This window comes from Rattus norvegicus, chromosome 1 (assembly GCF_036323735.1).
Source record: "Rattus norvegicus strain BN/NHsdMcwi chromosome 1, GRCr8, whole genome shotgun sequence".
In the NCBI taxonomy this organism is placed as follows: Eukaryota; Metazoa; Chordata; class Mammalia; order Rodentia; family Muridae; genus Rattus; species Rattus norvegicus.
The window spans coordinates 121,807,101-121,829,587 of NC_086019.1; the positions used below are offsets into that span (position 1 = coordinate 121,807,101).

At 35.8% G+C, this 22,487-nt stretch overlaps 1 long non-coding RNA gene across 5 annotated transcripts in view; it reads right to left on the bottom strand.

Annotated features, from left to right (window-relative positions):
• LOC134483425 (uncharacterized) overlaps window positions 1-22,487 on the bottom strand; it is a 602,791-nt gene that overhangs the window by 289,679 nt on the left and 290,625 nt on the right. For all 5 annotated transcript variants that reach the window (XR_010060299.1, XR_010060303.1, XR_010060302.1 and 2 more), the window contains 5 exons: window positions 22,260-22,357; window positions 14,763-14,949; window positions 14,503-14,617; window positions 12,616-12,681; window positions 11,134-11,204 (listed from right to left, as the gene is read on the bottom strand). This is a non-coding gene — a long non-coding RNA (uncharacterized LOC134483425). The remainder of the gene's footprint in view (window positions 1-11,133; window positions 11,205-12,615; window positions 12,682-14,502; window positions 14,618-14,762; window positions 14,950-22,259; window positions 22,358-22,487) is intronic.

Consider the following 22,487-nt stretch of genomic DNA (forward strand, 5'->3'; position numbering starts at 1 on the left):
AAAATAGAATATATAATGGGTCAATTCAGAAGTGCTAATGATCATCACTGAAGAAAGTATCTGCAATTACTGTTGCCAAAAGTAGTGCCCCCTCAATGGTGGCTGAAGAAAGTAAATTTGCCAACTCTCACAATGATGGGATATTCTAAAGAAAACCAGCTTCAACACCTCAACTAATAAAGCCCTGTTATATAAATTGTAATGTAACTGAAATTAAAAGTATATAACAGAATATGCACCTATAGAGAATGAAGTATAAATATCATCTAAACAATGGTTAAATAAATCAGTTTCATTTTATATCTGCATTTTTGTATATGCTCAGGGCAATTAGTTCTCTCCATCTCTTTTTAAACTCAGTCAGCCTCAGGGGATTCTCATTGATCTGTAATTATTCTGTCAATTTGTATGTAATAGGATATGTAACCTAACAATGCCCTGCATTATCCTTATTCTTCCTATGTCTCTGACGGAGAACCTGCCTTAAATAGTCCATGTAAAAGTCAGATATAGGATTTGACTTTGAGATGACTGTTTAAATTCTTTGAAAACAGCAATGTTATTTCATATTCTTTATCTCTCTGCGTTCTACTAAGATTGTTTTGTAGAGGTTTCATCAATTTTTCTGTTTTCAAATAGTGTATGACACAGTGAGCCATATGAGGTTATCACTCGTTTAAGAATACTTTGGCTTGTGGATGTAAGTGCACGAATGAATTCTATGTCATAGATCTATGAGAACCTAAAGTAATTTATGCCTAGAGAATTCATTTCTCATGAACATTTCCTTTGCTGTAGACTTTTTGCTTTTCCTGTCATCATATTTTTCCCCTATCACAAATCTGCCCATGAAGCTAAGTGCTTCCTACTTTATCTTCACCTACTTACGGTCTACAAGATTTTAAAATTCATATAAAAGTTGTATTCAGCAATTTGCTGGCCTCTTTTTTACTGGTGAAACCACAAATTTGTGAGTATGTGTATATACATACTCGTGTATATACACTCATATATGATGCTATATATATATATATATATATATATATATATATATATATGAAATTGCTTAATGCCGACATCTGAAATAAGATTCAAAGTTTGGGTGCTGTTTTTTCTATGGTCTCTTCCTGAATTCTTACCCTTCCATTGTTTTCTGTAATTCTCATGTCCATAGATGTCCCATAGTTATTCCTTTAGTATTCAGATACAAATCTTTTCCGGTAATGACCATAACTGACCATTCAAATGATAGTTTCGCTGAAAGAAAAGGTCAACATTCCTAGCCATCAGGAATGTGCATATTAAAATCACAATGAGATTTTGTCTCTCACTTATTTGTTTGGCAAAGGGAAATAAAACAAATGACCATCAAGTCTAGAGAGCATGATGAGTACTAAGAATCCTTATCCACTGCTACTGGAAGGACTACCCTTTGTAAGCAGTATGATTTTAACCTTGGGAACCTGGGAATGTTGTACCTCAAGATCCAGGTATACCATTATTGGCATATAGACAAGTGAGTCCATATCATATTTTAGGGACAATTCCTGATTCATGCTGTATTAGTTAAAAATTTTAAAAAAAGTGTAGCTGTTCATACATAGGAAAATGGTTACTGAATATGTGGTGCAATATCCAATGGAATATTACTCATATATTAAAAAAAGAAATTATGGGACTCATAATTAAAGGAAGAAGAAAAAAACCTCCTGGTGATATACTGAGTACCCCAAAGACAAAAAGGGATGTATTAGATTATATTTGGATATTAGCTTTTAAGTCTTACCAAAGCCATGCAAAAATTCTTAAATCCACAGATATACAGTATAGAGTTAGTGAAAAGATAGAGGGAAGGATTTAATGAGGAATAGTAAAAATATAAATAATTTTAGCATTTGTTGGGGTTATCATTGGAATCAGGCTGTTAAACGTAGATGGGAAGACAAGAGGATAGAGGTAAGTAATAATTGGCATAGCCAAAACCAATTTGAAAATCTGTCTACATTTTAGTATTTAACATAAATGGAAGTAATTTAAATGAAATCACTAAGAATAGAGAATGCCCTACTTAGATACATATATCTCTTGCCATGCAATTAAATCGCCAATTAAAAATATTGGTTATATCTAATATATATTTTTGGCCAAAGTTTCTTAATGGAATTCTACCCCCTCCAAAGAATTCAGACATTTTCCTAAGCTATTCAGTGTTCTGCACTAACTGATGATGGCTCTATTGTGGAAGGTACCACTTACATTTCTGTTGAACATAGAGAGGACAAGAAGTTGCCTGTCACCTATAGAATATTGTTGGTGCTACTTAAACTTATTCTGCATGGTTCCTGTGGGAAAATTTAAACACAAACCAACGTCTATACTATTTGATCACAGTCAGCTGCCTACAGGATATACTGCTATAATAGTGGCACCTGTAAGGGGTTAAGCAACCACTATCTGACTGGATTTGAGGGTTACTCAGTGAGACAGACTACATTTCTGTCATTGTTATCATGGCAAAGTACCTAAGTATAGGGATGATAGCAGGCAGCATTATCTGCTTAAATATGTATCAGTAAAAGATTTTGCAATGCCATTCTCATACCCGTAGATTTATTGTATTTTTTTCACCATCATAAAAAGTTCACATATGCAGTAGATGGACTAAGACACAGAGATTTATATCTGGACAATGTGCACAATGAAAGCCTTTGGATCTGCCTGTCATAAATCACATATTGCCATCTAAACTCCTTCTTTATGGCTCAGAAAACTTTGTAGAAGACATTGTAGAAAGATACTAGGTCAGTATATGGTTCTGGGAGAAATGGCAGCAAAGTAATATTACCTTCCAGACTTAATAGGATTGATATACATGTGAGCACACAGAGATAATGACACACGCACATGGTCTGCACAGTGCAAAGTTATTCAGGGTCCGTGCACTGAGAGCAGGAATGGTATATAATTTCCCACCCATCACCATGAAGCTATCTCCATTTGATAAATTCTCCAAATGGAACAAATAGTTTACCGCCGTAGTACCATACTAGGTACAGAATACACACTGAAGATTAGGCCTCTTTCCACGCAGTATACAGATAACAAATGTGAATCACAAATAATTTTGAGATCTTATTTTTGAGTCATAAGTTAATATATTTTAACCATACTGGTGATTTTTCATGTATTATGGCACCAAATTTTGTATTTTAATTGGTGCTTTTGTGGGGAACTATGTCTCTGTATTTATGTGCTTCTTGTGAGGTTCTACTTATTTATTTTCTGATTCCATTTACTGTCGGTTTTGTTTTACTTTATTTAGGTTTTCTGTGTATGTGTGCATGTGTTCTAAGTGGAGAAAGAGAGAGAACAAGGGGATTTATGTGATATGGAGGTGGCAAGAACCAGGTAGGAGAAATGGGGGGGCGACAAATTTAGAATATAGTGTCTGAATCAAATCCATTATAACAAGTAAACATTTGTAACAGAGAAACAAAAAACATGAAGAAACAAAAAAATATAATTTGGTAGATATAAGATGTAAGTTAAGGAATATAGAAAAAGTACAAACTAAGAAAAATTGAGAAGATACTTTGCTTGAGGTAGTAGCAAGAGCAAGTGAATGAAATTATTTAAATCCTGGAAATCTAATTCTAATGATTAAACTGTTTGCATATAAGGACTTAACCTTAATTATTGGCTGTTTTTGCCACATAGAAATGAATAATAATTTAAAAGAAATTTAAATATATTTTTGATATCCAAAAATAAAGTAAATATGGCAATGTTCTCCCCATTATACTGGAAATTTAAATACAGGCAAATTGCAAAATATAAGCTGATAAGTTCTTGCGGTATCATACTAAGAATTTAGGTCTAATCAATTACAAAATGTATAGAAATTTAGAAGTACCTGGGTACACATTTATTGATGTATACAGTTATTTTACTGGAACAGAAAAAGAAAGATTATTTACTCATAGCCAAATGTGGAGGTCTGCATCTAGTAAGAGAGATTTAGGATTATTTCAATACAAGTTCCAACTCTGAAGTATTTATATAAACTTGTATAGCTACATTGTAAACAAAGATCATATACTAGTATATTTTACAAGTATTTTCATGAGGAAATATCAACTGAAGATGTATGGAATGTGAGAAAGTACCTACCATAGGTTTTCTATAATACTTGGTGAAGATCTATCTTAGCTTTCATATGTCTGTTCTTTAGCTAGTTATCTGATAGTAAATTTCTAATATTTTACAAGATAGTTGAGAAGATGTTAATTGAGATGGTTTGGTGGTAAGTTGCTAATGTGAGTACTAAAAGCCCAAAATTTTTGGTTCTACTTTTCTAGCTTTCCAAATATCCACAATTGCAATTTCTCCTGAGTCCTCCAATTTTCTCAGAAATCTAGTAGATATCTTTTTTCTATGGGCTTTAGTTGAAAGGTTGCTCTGTTGTCTAAAATGTACATGCTGTACATTCAAAAAACTAATGTTGCTGTATGTACTATGAATCTAGGAAAGATTTCTTAAAAGGAGATAATATGAGGCAGAATTCAGGGTATAAAAAGACATGGTTAGGATATTAAGTAAGAAAATCTAGATCAAATGAATATTAATTACTCTCAGGGTCCAGGTGTGACATTACACTCTTCTGCTGTAATTGACATAATATTTATATGCAACATAGAACAGGATGCTTATACATCTCATGCCTGAAATTATAGAACTAAAGACCAGATATTAATGATAGAAGTAATAACAGCAATTGAAGGAAGCAAATGTCCTATCGACACATAAGTTCCTCTGCTTCTGCAATCACAATTCATATCAATATTGACTATGTTATTTATATTGTTTATATATTTCTTTATATTTTTGGATTCTGAAAGTGTAGGTAATTCAAAAACATTTATCATTGTGTATAAAATGTAGTATTTTCCCTTTAAGTAATTTATTTCCTTTCCAAACTTGCCAAAGATTGTTTTTAAGTAACAATATTTCTGCAACTTGTATTTGTAACTAACAATTTTATTTTTAATGGGTATTTGTAACTAATAATTTTATCTCATCTATTATTTTGTCTTAGTCAGTTTCTGTATGGAGATGTTAGAAGATTTGTGGCCAGAAATGATAGCCCTGCCGGGAGCCAGCCAGGAGCAAGACTGAGGTAAGACCTGTCCAAGTCATGAATATCTCATCCTGAGATCAGTAGGAGGAGTAGGAATGTTTATCTTCTTGCTGTGGGGCTACATGTTCTAGTGCACAAAGGCCTTTATGCCCCTACCTCCATCAACCGCGTGATAATCACATAGTCCGGTGGCCAAATTAATGTTCAAATTTCCATTCTCACTATGAGAATCTGGAATTCTTCTTTATGCAAATGAAGCTTTCCTAGCACTTCAGCCACTGTTAATTATATATCTTACCCCCAATCCCTATCTTCTCCTCCTCAAAGTTTTGATATCTCTTCAAACCCCCAATAAAGAAGACCTGTTTCTCTGAAAACCATTTCTGGAGAAGGCCAGTTAGCCAACACTCATGCAGACCGCTTTCCTCTCTAAAGGACCTTGCCCAGCTAAGCTTCATTCTTTCCATTCCAGCCTGGTACACAAGGAAGGATGGGTTCCCCCCAGACAGAAGCAAACACAGTCCACTACATAGCTAAATTACAGAAGAGACAACGGAAGAATATGTTATAATTTAAATACTTCTCTCAGGAGATATAGAGTATAAAGCCCTAATTCTAGAATTCTGGCAGTGAGGGACAAGGAGACCAAGCCCCACTCCAAACATTTCACCCAAAATATCTCCTATCTCCTAGAAATACAGGGATACACACAGAGCAAATATGGAGGGTTTGTCGAAATAATGATCTGACCCAAATGAGACATATGGATGATTAGAGGATACTGATCTATATCCTCAGAATGAAATCCATACATCACACTGTCTAACAGTTTACAATAAAACAAGTGAAAAACATGAAAATCCTAAATACCAATGAATTGTCTGTAATTCAGATTCCTAGTAGTTTTAGCATGAATAACGTTCTATTCCCTTTATAGGTATTCATGTGATAGGGATAAAAATCCCGTGTTATTATCATAAACCCTGGGTATTTACATATTAATATATTTTTCAACATGACAAGCAAATAAAGCAGACGAAAGGATCTACTTAAAGAAAACAATGTTGGCAGACTTACTTACAGGCAACTCCAAAACACAAATATCTGACCTAATTCCTCAGAATAAGAAAAAATAACACATATCAAAAGACAATAAAGAACTATAAATATTCCAACTTGATTACCTTATTAGATCTCAAAAAATAAGTTTATTATTCTGGAACACTGATATATATATATATATATATATATATATATATATACATATATGTATATATATATATATCAGTCTCTCTCTCTGTCTCTCTCTCTCTATCTGTGTGTGTGTGTGTGTGTGTGTGCATGCGTGTGTGTATTATTTGAAAGATAACCCACATTTCCATATTTTTGGACTTCACACACCTGATTTCACTCTCCACCACCCTCTCTTAAAACTATTTTGGAAACTGCTATTCTTTATTAAAACTATCATAGTGTCAGAACTCATACAGCGGTGGTTCCCTCTGATGATAATTTGTATATTAATCCTCAAGTGCTTTTATCCCTTCATATCATTCAAGGTATGGCAGAAGCTAATTTAAATTCACTTGGGAATATTACTTTTTGGTAGCATCTGTATACCAACCAAATATTCCTATTATTTAAGCTGACTGCCATTATTCCCACACACCATTAACCCACAATACTGTCAGTTCTTTGAAATGTTAATGTTTACCTTACAAGAGACCTCAGATAAATTAACAGGGCAGATTGAATGTTCAAGGGGAGGGGGCCATTGTAGAAAACAGGAGAGTTAAAAGGAAGCCAGGTCCAGATGTAATAGTTTTCTGATATGATCCTTCAAAAACTTGAGATCTATGGAAAAATTTTCTAATTGCATCACATTTGCAATACTTAATAAGCAAAAATTATGTCTACCTAATGAAGAAACAAGGAATCAAAGTGGGAGCTGACCGTGGTTGCTGCCCTGCCTTGCTGATCACTCCTAGGGTGGAGGTAACAGGCACCTTTGACTGCTTTTCTCAGAACTGAACCTGCTGCACTGACTTGATTAATCACAGTCCCAACCCCCAGTCTGTCCTGTGAGCCAGCACAACCATGCAGTCACACATGTGTGCATGTTTCCAGGCTCCAGGGATTCAAAATCTTTTCTAAAGCTAACGACATAAGCAGGAAGTGATGAGCTTTAGGCTTTCCTATTGCTAGTATGGAAGAGGGGGATCTTCACAATCTCTTTAGAAATCAGTTAGGATAAAATTAATGTATTTCCGGGGCAACGGGGATACATAATGGAGATTTATAGTCATCTTTAGATCTCTATACAAAGGAAAGAAAGAGTGCTTAGGAAAAACATAACCGAAACTAGGGAACATACAAAAGCTCTCTATACTTGTAATACTATGATGAGAAATCACTATGGAATAAAAGATTCTGCCTTAACAACATTCTGCATTTTTCAGGTTTTACTTGCTTAGGTATATTTTTAAAATTTCATATGTGTTCACGTAAATGAAAACCTTACCATGAACTTAGTATCTGTTTTTAATAAAGTAATTTGTTTAAATTTCAGTGATGTAGTTTATTTCCCTCGAGTTTTAAAAATTGTTGCTGTGATATACTTTTTAATTATTTTTCTTTGTTTATTTTTAAAACACAGTATTTCTGATTAGAATTTTCTGGACTTGTACCTCACATTTTAGATCAGACATGCTTTAAACTCTGAGATCAACAGATTCTGCTTCTTAAATTCCTGAAGAAAATTCATGTGCCACCATGGATTTATTATTATTATTATTATTATTATTATTATTATTATTATTACTAGTAGTAGTAGTAGTAGTAGTAGTAGTAGTAGTAGTAGTAGTATGCTTTCAATCACTACATTTATTTTAGTAAAATGGATAACAGACATGGTGAATGTGATGATTAGGCAGTCATTTTCCAACATCAGGGTCCGCTGGATCATCTGAAGATTACCGTTTTCCCCTTTTGCTCTGAAGACATATTTCCCTGAATGATTTTGGCAAAGACACTCTCCATGTCTCTGGATATCGGCTCAGTTGTAACTTATAAGTCAAATAAAATTTTGTTAGTGGCATTTTTGAAGGTAACAGAAAACATCAAAGCCAGATTGACACTTGGATCCTTGTAACACAGGAGGCCCACAGTGCCATGGAAGCTGCTGTTCTTCACAAAAGAGCTATCTGATAGTGAACTTTGGAGAAAGCACTGTTAGTGTCCCACTAATACATTGCAACTCTGCAAGTTGTGTAAGGGATTCTTAATTCTATTTTATGTTGTTGAAAACCTTGATCTCTTCGATTCAAGAACTTTAGACATCCCACACTGTGTCTCCCAAGAAGGACCACTTGTTCACACTTGGTAAATTCCCAAGATTAACAGTCACTTTATTATTAAGCATTTATATATATTTCTCTCTGGCTCTATCATTCTTTCAATCTTAGTCTATCTGCCTCAGTCTGTGTGTGTTCTTCTCTCTGTCTCTCTCTGTCTCTCTATCTCTCTGTCTCTCTCTGTCTCTCTCTCTCTCTCTGTATGTGTGTGTGTGTGTGTGTGTGCGTGTGTGTGTGTGTGTGTGTGTGTGTGTGTGTGTGTGTGCATGAACATAATGTAGAGGTATGCAGCTGCCTAAGGCTGTGTATGTCTTCACATATGCCATTCCGTGTAGTTTCAAAATCCTGACATAATTTCTTGGAAATATCGCAGAGCACTCCTTGTTTTTATAAGCAGAAACACCACTCAGGCTCTTCTATGCACATTTAAGCCTTGATGATATAAATGTGTGCTGAATATTAGAATGAAAGTACAAACAAAAATGTAGAAAGCGTTCTGATGTTAAATGTTCATACACAATAAATTTCCAGTAAAGGAAAATATGACTTAGCAATATCCTTTCTGCATGTCAAGGACTAAATGGGAAAGGGAAATAAATAAGGAATTAATAAATGTGTTAGTACCTTAGCATTTCTTCTATGACCTACCCGATAAGTTACCTAGATACTGCCAGGTAGGCCTGGCTAGCTATAAAAGGGAGTGTTTAGCCTCTCTCTATTATTTTTTATATCACTGATTCTCTTCTCTCACTCCATTTCTTCATCCCCCTTTCTTCATGTGTTCCTGTGTAGCTTCCTTCTCCCCTCTTTCCTCATCCTCTTCTCTGCCTCTATTCTCTATTCCCATGCACCCAAAATCTTTAATCTATGGTAGATTCATCTTTCGGCTGTTATCTTGGGAAAATGGATGCCTCTACATTGGTCTGCAGAGGCAAACCATCACACTAGTGTGTGTTCCACAAAAATGTAACCCTAGCATTATAACACACATTATTTGGTGCAGTAAATTGGATTTGCAAACTGGCAGGTTCACATTCCCCTCCATATCACGGACTTTCAGCCTTTGTCTTGACATTCTTCTCTACCCAAACAGTATAAAATTGGGAAGATACCCTACCACCACTCACACATTAGTCAGGGAAAATGGCTACTGGTCTCTTTTCAGCTCACATCTACCCATCTAGTTTCCTTGGCCACAGAGGTATTCATAGCCTACATGACTGGACTTTCTGGCTGATTACTCATCTTAGAAACTGTAACCTTTGTTGAGGTCTATTTCCCTCCGTGAAATGGTTTCTCTCTCACTGCTGAAAAATGCTGGGCCTAGGTAAACTATTCTCCCTTGGGCACTGACTCCACAGCTCAGAGGCTGGCCCCAGCTGAGCCCCTAAGTTACCTCCTGATATCCTGACAATCTACTCTGGTTGCTCATTTCATTCTTAATTATCAATTTGTTCTTTGGATTCTGGAAGTAATAAGGTTAATAATTCCTATTCTCACTCAAAGATAATGGCTTCATTGCTATTTTCAACCTCTGTACTGGGATGTCTCCTGGTCTTAAAGGCTTCCAAATTTGTTTCCAATACCTGAAAAATAATAACTCTAAATGACTATCTAACTGCACATTGAAGAAAAATTTTACAACTCTCACCAGCAATGTGAAAAATGGAAGTTTTTCTATGTGTAGGCTTTTACCCACCTTCCCTCCCAACCACTTTATTCCTTAATCCAACTAGCTTGATCTCTGCTCCCTGATCAAGCAATATCTCCAGATCTTGTTCCAGCTGTTTGGTCCAGTGGGCAGTCTTAAATTTCTACCTCCTTGGAATTTTTTATTTCTGATTTCTTTCTGTTATGTTCTACCCTAACCTTAAGCCAGCTGTGATGTGAGAAGGAGCATCAGTGCTGCTCCATGAGCCTGTCTCAGATGTGCTGCACCACCATTTAGACTGTCTTGCTCTGACCTGCACAGTGGTCTAGGCTGCTTGCAGTGACAGGGAGCGATCTCCTCACATGAAACAAAATGGCCAGTCCATCAGACAGAACATGTCTATTTGTATCTTTGTATGTTTTCCTCTTCTGATACATAGCCATGCTTCTACAGGGAACTGTCATTCAGCTCAGAGATCTAACAAACACAGGTGGAGCTACAGCTTCAGTACCATCTTGGATGAAGGCAACCCATGACTATTTGCCATCTTTGTTATGGGTATTCCTCACATAACATCTGTCATTACTACAACTGGTTGAATTAAAGATGCCTAGGACACTTAACAATTAGATAAAGTTTCATATTATTTCTATCAAGCCTTGGTAAATAATTTTAAAATTCATTGAAGGATTTACAACAGTAAAAAGGACCACTGCCTTAAATATATGTATAGCCTTGGTTTTGCTGTTCTTATTACTGTCGTTAAGTTATAATCTCTGTGCTTCCTTGATAATAGCCAGAATCAATAATTAAAAACAGACACATATTGTCTAATTCATATATATTTAACAGATCCTTGCTTTCAATCTTGTCGGAACTCTATTAATTATAACATTATATGTTTAATTTATTATGAAAGAGACCTCTAAATCCTCTCAGAGGACTTTCACAAGATCTCCAAAATGATATGTCGTAGCAACAAGTGACTCTACCTGGATTGCGGGAAATGGATACTATGAGAGATGGTGCCACTTCCTTGCCTGCTACTAGGGTTCAGCATAATCTGTAGACAAACAGAGGACACCCAAAGAATTAAATATCTAATATTGCCTAAGACAAGTTGAGACATTACTCCCACATTCTTCCTCCACACGAGCAAGCCTCTTATCTTCTAGGCCTGATGGCCAGACTACCTTTGACCAAGGTGTGATGAAGACCACAAGGACCTAGAAAAACTGTTTAGGTAATGGACTATAGCCTAACCCCTGTCATTTTAACTAATATGTTATATCTAGATTATAATTTATTCTTCCCAGATTTCTGATTTTATTGAAGCTAAATTAATGAAAGTTTGACAGCTAAAAAACAGACAACAAGCTCCTTACCCTAAGATAATCCACTACTGTATTGGCTCATTAGTCTATTCATAAACTCATTAAGACTCTCAGTTCTCTTATTAAAAAGAGTGAAAGGTTTGCCTTGCTCATAGTCTCTCCATGATAGACGAAATATAAGTTCAGATGAACTTTCACAGTGAAAAATTCTGCTCCTTCCTTATCGAAACTCAGTTTCCAGGGATTAATATTTCCTATTTCTTCCCTTTACTATGTCATTGTATTATTGAGAGTTTAACAGTTTAAATTTCTAATTATTATCTATGGAGTTTTGATAAATTAGCATAACCCTAATAAAACATTCCAATATATAAGCCAATTCTATAATCACAAGTTCAAATTTTGTTTCCTTTGATTGTCTTCTAAATATATACTTAAGCTGTATTCCATGCTAATATCAACTATCAGTTATCGAAGTTACAAATTAGTTTCCTTTGGCTGTCTTTTAACTATAGACTAGAAGTGTTTCTCATTTTAAATGCATCTGATCAACTATAAAATTCACAAGATCATCAAATTTTGATTATCTTTGAATGTAAACTTGAAAATGTTTTCATTATACTAAATTTTTATCTATTCATTCTCCCAGACAGAAGTCCTTATTCTTCCTTCTGCTCCCCAAAAGACTTATTATTACAATTATTATTATTATTATTATTATTATTATTATTATTATTATTACTATTATTATATTTCTTTAATTACATTTCAAAAGTTATTCCCTTTCCTTTTTCTGTCCATAAGCCCCTCATTTCCTCCCCCTCCACATTTGGGTATTCCCCCCATCCTTCCCACTTAGTGCCTCCTCCCACATATTTCCCTGCACTGGAAGTACAACCTTGGCAGGTCGAAGGGCTTCCACCTCCACTGGTTCCCCAACAAGTCTATTCTCTGCTACATATGCAGTTGGAGCCCTAAGTCAGTCCATGTATAGTGTTTTGGTAGAGGTTTAGTTCCTGGAAGCGCTGGTTTCTTGGCATTGCTGTTCTTATGGGGTTGAAAGCCAAAAGTCTTTTGTCTTCCCTAAGCTCAGTTTAAACACTGTTCATGGTATTAACAAACTTCTCTTTTATGACTTACTTTCTGTCAAAGGTCTACTGACTGGCTCACATCGATGCAACAGGATCTTAGTTTCCGTGGAGAGTGCTGAAAGTGAAAGAACATATTTAGCTTTTCAACTGAGTTAGTATCAGTATTGCCTAGAAAGCATCTTTCATGATTTGCTCTATTTTTAAATCCACTCATCAAAGTAGTCTAGTAATGAGATTTAAAAAAATTGTAACAAGAAAGTCTGAAGCACCGTTTCCATTAATTCATCAAGAAGGAATTAAATCACTGATGTTTGCATCACTCAGTCTTGAAAGGTTTTATTCCTAGCTTGATTGTAGCATGTTATGCCATGTTTAATTGATTTGTCTCAGGGAAACTTCCTTTTTTTGAGCATTACATTGGAGAAGTGGATTTGGATCATAGGAAAGATATGGGAGGGTACTGCATAGAGAGGAGAGAGGGAACACTCTATAGGGTATTTAATGAATGAGAGAAGAATTTTAAAATAAACAATAGAAAATCTTAAATGTAAAACAAAAGAAATTGAATAATGCTAACACTCAAGATCAAAATTTCAAAATTTTGGTTTATGCCCATACATTTTCTAAGTATATATGTGATGAAAAAGACACTTTAGAAACTGAGTTATCTTTATTCTAGAAAACATAATTATCTTACCAGCTACTGGGAGGAAAAGAGTAGAGGGAGGGGAAAAAGGGGACAGAATCATGTGTAGAAGGAGACAAAAATGATAGGCAGACTGTCAGGAAATTGAAGAGATGTGTAGAGTAATGAGGGATAGGGTACAGTAGGTAACCTCCAGAAAGTCCCAGATGCCAGAAAAGCCAGAGGCTCCCAAGAAGCAAAGGGGATGAGATTAGCTGAACTGTCCAACAAAGGGAGGAGAAACTGTAGAGACAATATCCAGAGGTTAGGCAAGGTCCCAAGTTGGTGGATGGGAATCTCCAAATTTTAACTCATCTCTAAATTTTAACCAAGAGTTGCTCCTGGCTGATGGCAATACAGGGACAAAGTGCAGAGCACAGCCTGAAGGAAAGGCCTTCTAGAGACTTCGCCACCGGGTGATCCATCCAATGTACATCCAAACCAGAGAGTATTGAGTATTGCTGATTTCAAGAAGTGCATGCTAATAGGAGCCCGAGAAAGCTGTCTCTTGAGAGGCTCTGCAAGAGACTGACAAATACAGAGACAGATGCTTGCACCCAATTATTGAACTGATTGATACAGCACAATTGGACTCAAATTGAGGAGTTAGGGAACGGACCCAAGGAGGTGAATAGATTTTGCAAACTGCTAGGAAGTACAACAATCTGAACCGACAAGACACCCCAGAGTTCCCAGGGACTATACCACCAACCAAAGGTACAATGGAAGGATCCATGGCTCCAGCCGCATATTTATCAGAGGGTGGCTTTATCTGGCATCAATGAGAGAAGAGACACTTGGTTCTGTGAAGGTTAGATGACCCAGTGTAAGAGAATGCCAGGACAGTGAGGTGGAAGTGGGTGGGTAGATGGGGGACACCCTCATAGAAGCAGGGTTAGGGGGAATGGGATATGGTTTTGCATAGGGGAAACCTGGAAATGGGTTGATATTTCAAATCCAAATAAATAAAATATCCAATTAAAATGAATAAGAAAAAATAAGAAATTAAAGTTTGTTTATTTAAGGAGGAAAAGCTTTGTCCTACATACAAAACAAAAGAAATTTTGAGAGGAATGTGATGTTTTCATATTGACTTCTCAGCATTTAATGCATTCAGTAGGAAAGACGACAAATGTCTTCTTTTCAGAAATACCATAGGCGCAATGATACAGAGGCAGTGAGCTGTAATGAAAACTAGCATGTGTTCTGGGACAATCTAAAAGTGTTAATGTTTATTACTAAAGGAGTTACCTTCAATTAGGTTGCCAGAAATACTGCCCCATCCTTGCTGGCTGTGTGCTGCCACTTTCACAGCTTCAAGACTTCAACTAATAAACTCCTATTAGTTATATAAATTGGAGTGCAACTGAAATGAAAAATATTTGCAAGAGTACTCCAATACAAAATGAAGAATAAATATTGCACACATAATAGTGGTCAATTAAACTAATCAATTAAATTTAACATTTAAATTTCTACTATATATGTACTAATGGCAAAACATTTCTCACCATTCATTATTTCTCTCAGGCAGCCTCAGAGGATTCTCATTGATCTTTAACAAATGTGATGACTCGTGTGTAATATGATGTGGCAGAAAACAGGGTACTGCATCATTCTTTCAGTGATTCTGAAGAAGAGCATACTTTAGATGTCCCAAGTAGTATACGTTTTGTCTTTGGGATGACTCTCTAAATACTTTGGAAAAAAAATAAAAAGAGTTAAATCGTATTCTTTGATCCCTCTGTGTTCTGACAGGCCCAAATTGGATCCAGCTCAAGGGGAGGCACCAAAACATGACATAAATACTGAGGCTATGGGGCATTCACGAAAATAGACCAATCCTGACTGTCCTTCAACAGATCAAAAAGCAGCTGACAGACTCATCTGCTGATATATGCACCGAACCAATGAATCATGACCTCTCTGATTGAATTAAGGAAAAGCTGGAGGAAGCTGAGGAGGAGGGGAATCCTGTCGGAGGACCAGCGGTCTTAGATAACCTTGACCCCTGTGCTCTCTCAAACACTGGATCACCCCCCCCCCCAGGCTGCATATACCACCTGAAATGAGGCCTTCAACAAATATAGAGACACCGTGTCCTGGGTCTGGGTTCAGTCAGAGAAGGTGCACCTAACAATCAAGAGACTGGAGTCCCCAGGAAGTTTAGAGTTCTGTTGGGTTGTGTGGGGTTGTGGCATCCTCTGTGACACTGGAGGCAGCGTGGGAGAAAATATGGGATGTGGAAATGTCAGGAGGTTGTGTGGACCAGGAGGGGAATATAACCTGGGATGAACTTTTTGTAGAGTTTTCCCTCAATCATCTTGTTTTGTTGAAAGCTAGATGGCTCTGTGAGCACAGAGGTAACCACACTTCCAGGCATACCTCGGCTTGAGGCTTTAAGGACAAGAATGAATAATTTGTCCATTATCTATGAGTATCAAAGGTGTTTTCTTCCATGAGAATTATTTTTTAATGACAATTTCATTTGAAGTACGCTGACTTACTTACTATCATATTTTTTATTTTATTTTTCCTATTAAATATCTACCATGAAGCGTAGAACTTTATATTTTCATATCCCTATTCATGAACTACATGTTTCATAAATTTATTAACAAATTTGTATTCATAATCTGAATGGCTATTTTTATACTGATGAAACAGCAAAATTGTGTGTGTGTGTGTGTGTTTGTGTGCATGTGTTCAAATTGTTTAATATCCCCATCTAAAGTATGTTTCAATGGTTTAGATACTTTATTTGCTATGGTTTGCCTCTGAATACTAATCTTTCCATTGTCTTCTGTTCCCCAATTTCCATGTCTTTTACTTACATGTATCTTTTTGGTATTCAAAGAAAAATTTCTTCCTCTAATTTCCGATAATTGACCATAAAATGCTGGTTTCATTTAAGGAAAAGTTCACCATCCTTAGTAATCACAAATATGCACATTATAACCATATCAATATTTTATTTTTCACTAATCAATATGGCAAAGTTCACATATGCTAATTAGGATGATGAGTAATAATAAATCTCATCCACTGCTGGTCAAAAAAAAAAAAAAGAAACACTAGTACTGCCCCTTTTGAAATCACTTTGGTTTTCTGGGAATGGTTTACATAAAGTAACAGGTGTACCATTGTTGGACATACATCTATGGGAATCCATATCATATTATACAGATACTTACTAGTTCCTCTTCACTGGTACAATTCTCACTATAGTTATACTTAGGAAATAGCCTACCTTTCCATAGTGGAGAAATTGATAATAAAATATGTTATATTATAAAAAATATTGTTAAGCTCTTAAAAATGAAATAATGGGACTCATAGTTAAACGGATGGAACAAACAAACAACAACAACAACAACAATAACAAAACCTCATTATGCATTATCCAAAACCTCAAAGACAAATACAAGTCTCTATCAACTTATATTTGGATGTTTTAAGACGTGAAAAGGGCATGAAAAAATTGGATGGAGGGAAAGCTTTTGTGAGAATTGAGAAATAATACAAATAATTATGGGGATATTTGAGAATAATATTGGGATGAAGGAATTAAATGGAGATGGCGGAATGAAGAGGATAGAGTGGAATATTAAGGAGGACAGCTAAAACTATGTGTCATATCTGTTCTCAATATATAACATAGATAAAAATAATAAAAGAAATTTTAAAATGTAATGGGAGGGAATGACCAAACTAGACAGCTCTTCCCTGCAAATGAAATCTCCAACTCCACATATTGGCTAGATCTATTATATTTTTGGCCAATGAATCCTCATGGTAATGCTCCAATCACTTCAAACTATTGCCTAAGCTATTGATTGCTCCATACAACTGATGATGGCTCTATTGTTGAAGACAACACCTACATTTCTTTTGTACATTGAGAAGACAAGCAAGTGCCTATCTAAAACCTTTACCTTTTGAATAGTATTGCTGGTACTTAAATGTATTCTGCATAGTTACTGCGGGAAAACTGAAACACCAACCCACCTCTACACTATCTGATCTACCACACTCAGCTGCCTACAGAAAATACTGCTTCAATAGTGGAACCTTCAAGACAGTAAGCAAACACTATCTGACTTGATTTGAGACAATGAGACAGAACACATTTCAACCATTGTTCTCCTGACAAAATGCTGGAGTTTAAGGCTTAAAGCAGGTATTATTGTCTGCTATAGAAATGTAGCTACAACATGATTCCTAATAACATTCTATTATACCTATATATTAATATATTGCTCTACTGTTATCACAAAAACTGGGATATACAATAGATGGGGACAGATACAGAGATCTATATATGCCAATATACAGAGTGGAAGACCTTGGATCACCCTCTCTAAATGAGTCATTACCATCGAGTCTCTTCCTTCATGCCTCAGGAAAGATTTGTAGAAAAAATAGTAGAAATATTGTAAGGCACAAAGTTGTGGGGAGGAATGCAAGCAAGTCAGCAATAATGTCGAGGTTTAGCAGGACTGATACACATGTGGACTCATATAAATCAGGAAACCATGCACAGGATTTGCACAGGTTTTGCAGGTCAAAATTATGTGAGGTCCAACCACTAATAGCTGGAACTGAATGTGATCTTCCTCACTAAGAAGCTCCCCACTTGACAAAATTTTCTAATATCAAAAACAAGTTTGGTCCTGTACAGTTTCATGGGAGTAGAATACACACTCAGTCAGGGGTTTCATTCTACCTTAATGAATCGATGGTAATTTTGAATTTTTTTGATTCATAATATATTATACTTTTAACATGTTGGTAATTTTTCATACATTATGATTCCAAATTTAATATTTTCATGGGCTTTTCTCTATAAGCATGTATCTCTGTGAGTCTATGTACTTCTTGTGTTTTATCCTTTCTGATTCCTTTGTTTGTGTGTTCTGTTTCAGTCTGGTTAGTTTTTTTTTTTTTGTTCATGTTTTCTAAGGAGAGGTGTGAGAACATGAGGAAATAGGTCACTGTGGAGTTAGAAAGAATTAGGGAGGAAAAAATAAGGTGGCATTAGAATATATTGTCTGAAAAAAATCAAATTTCAAAAATTACTAATTCAAAAGCTAATACATATTCCATATTCATTCATTTTCAGGTATTAAATTTTAACTAATGCGTGTGTGTCTGTGTCTGTGTGTGTGTCTGTCTGTGTGTGTGTGTGTGTGTGTGTGTGTGTGTGTGTGTGCCATGATGACATGTAACTGTCACAGGAAAAATTTGGGGAGTCAGTTCACTACATGTGCATGTATATGTGTTCTAGGGAGCAAACTCAAATTTCCAGGCTTAAACAGCAATCACCTTTGTCTCAATTGTCAGGGTGACAGGATGCCTAGGTAGACCAAATCTGTTCAGAAGAGGAGAGGGAGAATAGGGGAAAGGTAGTGGGAGGGGTGGTGATTTGGGAGGGTGACAACAAGCAGAATATAAAGGGAAGAAGTAAAATATAAAATTAAAATTTAAAAAGTTAAAAATAATTTTCACATATATGTGTTCTACTTGGAATGAATATATAACTCAGAAAAATAATAATATTCTGGGTCTCTATTTTATTGGAGGGGAGTTTAAACAAAAACAATGGTATAAATATGAAGGGAAACTAGTGACAGACTAAGTGTCTTAGAAAGGCTTTTACTTCTGGGAACAGAAACCATGAGCAATGCAACTCTTATAAGGATCACATTGAATTGTGGTAGACTTATAGGTTCAGAGGTTCAGTTTATTATCTTCAAGGTGGAAGCATAGCAGTTTTGAGGCAGACATGGGGCTGTAAGAGTTGAGAGTCACACTTTTATTATGAATGCAGCAAGCAGAAGATTGGATCCCAGATACCTAAGATGTGGTTGTTAAAGACCACACACAAAATGTCACACCTACTCTAACAAAACTACGTCTCCAAATAGTGCCACTAGCTGGACCAAGCATATACAAACCACTGAACTACATGGTGATGCTTGTAGAAGCTGAGATTTGCAGAGTGAAAATGAGGAGGGATAAATATCGCTAAAGTCATTTTGAAAAAGGCATGTGGAAGCAAAGTTCTGTAAAAGAGACTTTATTACACAAATACACATATAAACATTTTCAAATACGTTTAATTAGTAATAAGACAATGATTTTCCACTGGATATTATAACCTAACAAATACGTAGTCCAGTGCCAGTATCAGTATTGGGTTGTCTACTTTGAATTTAAATTCCAGAGAATTCCCACATAGTCTAGCCCATTACAAACCTTCTTGCTTACCATACAGAACTTGAAATTAAGACCATATTGCTGAAGTCAACATGTGCTTAAGTCAAAGATCAGAGAAAAATTTATCTAGCAATGACCAATAAGCTTGATTCTATTGTGTATCTTAGTGGATAGCTTTCATAGTACCAGAATATATGAAGCAGGCTCCTGCAGGAAAGACATAATCACCACTTTGTCAAGCTTGGAAATACTTCCTACCAATTAATTTCAACTGATACAATGGCGAACTGCCTATCGTGAGAATAACCAAAATTTTTTATTAGAATTGTGTCCCAAAATGAAATCTATAATTGGAACTGTTTTCTGTAGTAGGATCCTGAACCTAAACAGGGACTCCATACTACATGCACATCTACCACTATTACTGTGCTAAGTCATACTGATTTAAGTCAACCCATAATAAGTCATAATCATACCAATAAATTAGTGTACCCATGAAAAATATTCAGAGAATAGAAAATCATTCATACACTTGAATAGTTGTACAAAATGAGTAGGCATATTTTATTGTTTAAATGGAAAGGAAGTGATTGTTCTTCATATTATGTAAGTTAATGTACGTAATTTCCAGTTTAGCACATATAGTATTTTATGTGTGGCATAATAATAACTATGTGGCATAATAATAATGATATACACCAAATAGTTGAGAGATTCCATAAACACATGTGGATGGTTCTTTCCATGGATTTAAGATCATTAAATAATTAAAACAGTGCATGTAGAAGAAAGTATGATCATGATATGCACTAATGCTTTTTTGAGCTTAAATGGTGGAAGGATAACAGGAAAGGGAATGTGAGTGATGCATCTTGATTCCAAATTGCTAGCACCAATGTACTATGTAAATTTTATGATTTTTTCCCTTGACCATTTGTGGATATTCCTTGAAAAAATAGAGCTCAAATTGTTGAAATCCATAACATAGTATAAAAAAGTAATATTAGAATTAATTATATGTAAGCAATAATTACTGGACAATATTTATTTCCTTAAATATCCTCTTTTATTTTGCAACCAAAATATTTCAGAAGTTTTACAAACAGCATATATATATACATATATATATATGTGTGTGTGTGTGTGTGTGTGTGTGTGTGTGTGTGTGTGTGTGTGTGTAATTGTAAGAGAGGAAATAAATACTTTAGAAACACTATTATTTTTAATCTAGGAAAAAAATATAACCTATCAAAGTTTGATAGAAATTTGCAGACAGAAAATTTTTAACATAGACAGGTAAGTTGGACTGATCATTTTTTAATAGAGTTAGAGTTTGAAGCCTTTTTAGTGTAATCATCCTGTAGGGAGGCTTCAGTGGTTGCTTTAGCAAGGAACTGATTTGTCCAGTACCCCTATGAGGAAAAAAACTTGGGAGAATAAACTATCCTCACAGGGAATTTTGAGGCATACATGTATTCAGAGGCAAACAGCATTCACCATTTGTGCTGAATGTTCTCATATTACACAATGCATCTCCACACAGTACAGAGCTAGTTTTCTGGCCTTCCTTAAAACAAGTCCGTTTCTTGGCAGTGATCTGAGAGAACTAATGGACATATCTGTGGGAAGAATCTGCATCTAGAGCTCTCAAGAGCACTGCTACCTCCTTGAATTCTGAGGAAAATAACATGGTCATTCTCACATTGAATGATTATTTTTTAAGTAACTTGTCACTATTTTTAATAAATCATTTTATTCATTGACATTTCAAATGATATCCCCTTAACCTGTTATCCCTTCACAACACCCCATCCCATCCCTCTTTCCCCATCCACTTTGCCTCTATGAGTGTTCTTCTCCACCCATTCATCCAATCCTGCCTCACCACTCAAGCATTTTCCTATGATGGGGCCTAAAGTACCAAGTGCCATCCCTCCTCTGGGTGTTAGATAAGGCCATCCACTACTACACATGAATCTATAGCCCTGTTGAACTCCAGGTATACTTTTTGATTGGTGGTTTAGTATCTGGTAGCTCTGGGTGGTCTACGTAATTCACATTGTTCTTCCTATGGTGTTGCAATTCCCGTCAGCTCCTTCAGTACTTCCCCTAGCTCTTCCATTGTGGTCTCCAAGGCTCAGGCTGATGATTGCCTGTATCTGCAACTATTTTGCTTAGGTGCTGATAGACTCACTCAGGGAACAGCCACATCATGCTCATGTTTGCAAATGGTTCTTGACATCGACAGTAGTGTTGGGGTTTGGTATCTGCAGACAGAATGGATCCCTAGATATGGCGGTCTCTGGATGGCCTTTCTTTCAGGTTCTGTTACATATTTTGTCCCTGTCTTTCCTTTTGGCAGGAACATTTCTGGATTAAAATTTTTGAGATGGGTGGGTGACCCCATCCCTCAACTAGGGGCTCTGCTTATTTATGGCAGGTGGTCTCTAGTAATATTAAATACAGAAATGAATGAACGTAGGGTAAGGGAAGACAGAATCTGTGGACCATCTGAAGAATGTTATAGAAAAGTACTACAGTAGAGGCACATCAATATATAATATGTAAATGGAATTTTCTTAAAAATACATCACTAAAAAATGGTGAGAGTACAACCTTACTGCCTTCTCTTACAACCAAAACCCTCCAGTACCATATATGGGGTACATGTAATTGAGTTTTGATGACTGAAATCTCAGAGAAACTCTCAAACAACGTATGTTACTACCCACGTTATCGGTGGCTTTCAAAAACTGATAGCAAAGCCATATTGATGGAACCACACTTACCTATCTCATGGAACATGAAGACGTTTCAGTTGGTGACTAACTGGGAATATTCACCATTCTAGATAGTGTTCTTGGGTTGGAAAATTTATTCATACTTCCTAAGGAGAAAAGCAAAGAGGAACATAGCTGAAATCCTTCAATTTACAATGGTGGGCTCTCTACAGTGTACACGGGTGCAAAGGTGGTACAAATATGGTGAGAGTAAGTAACAATTATTTGATTGGATTC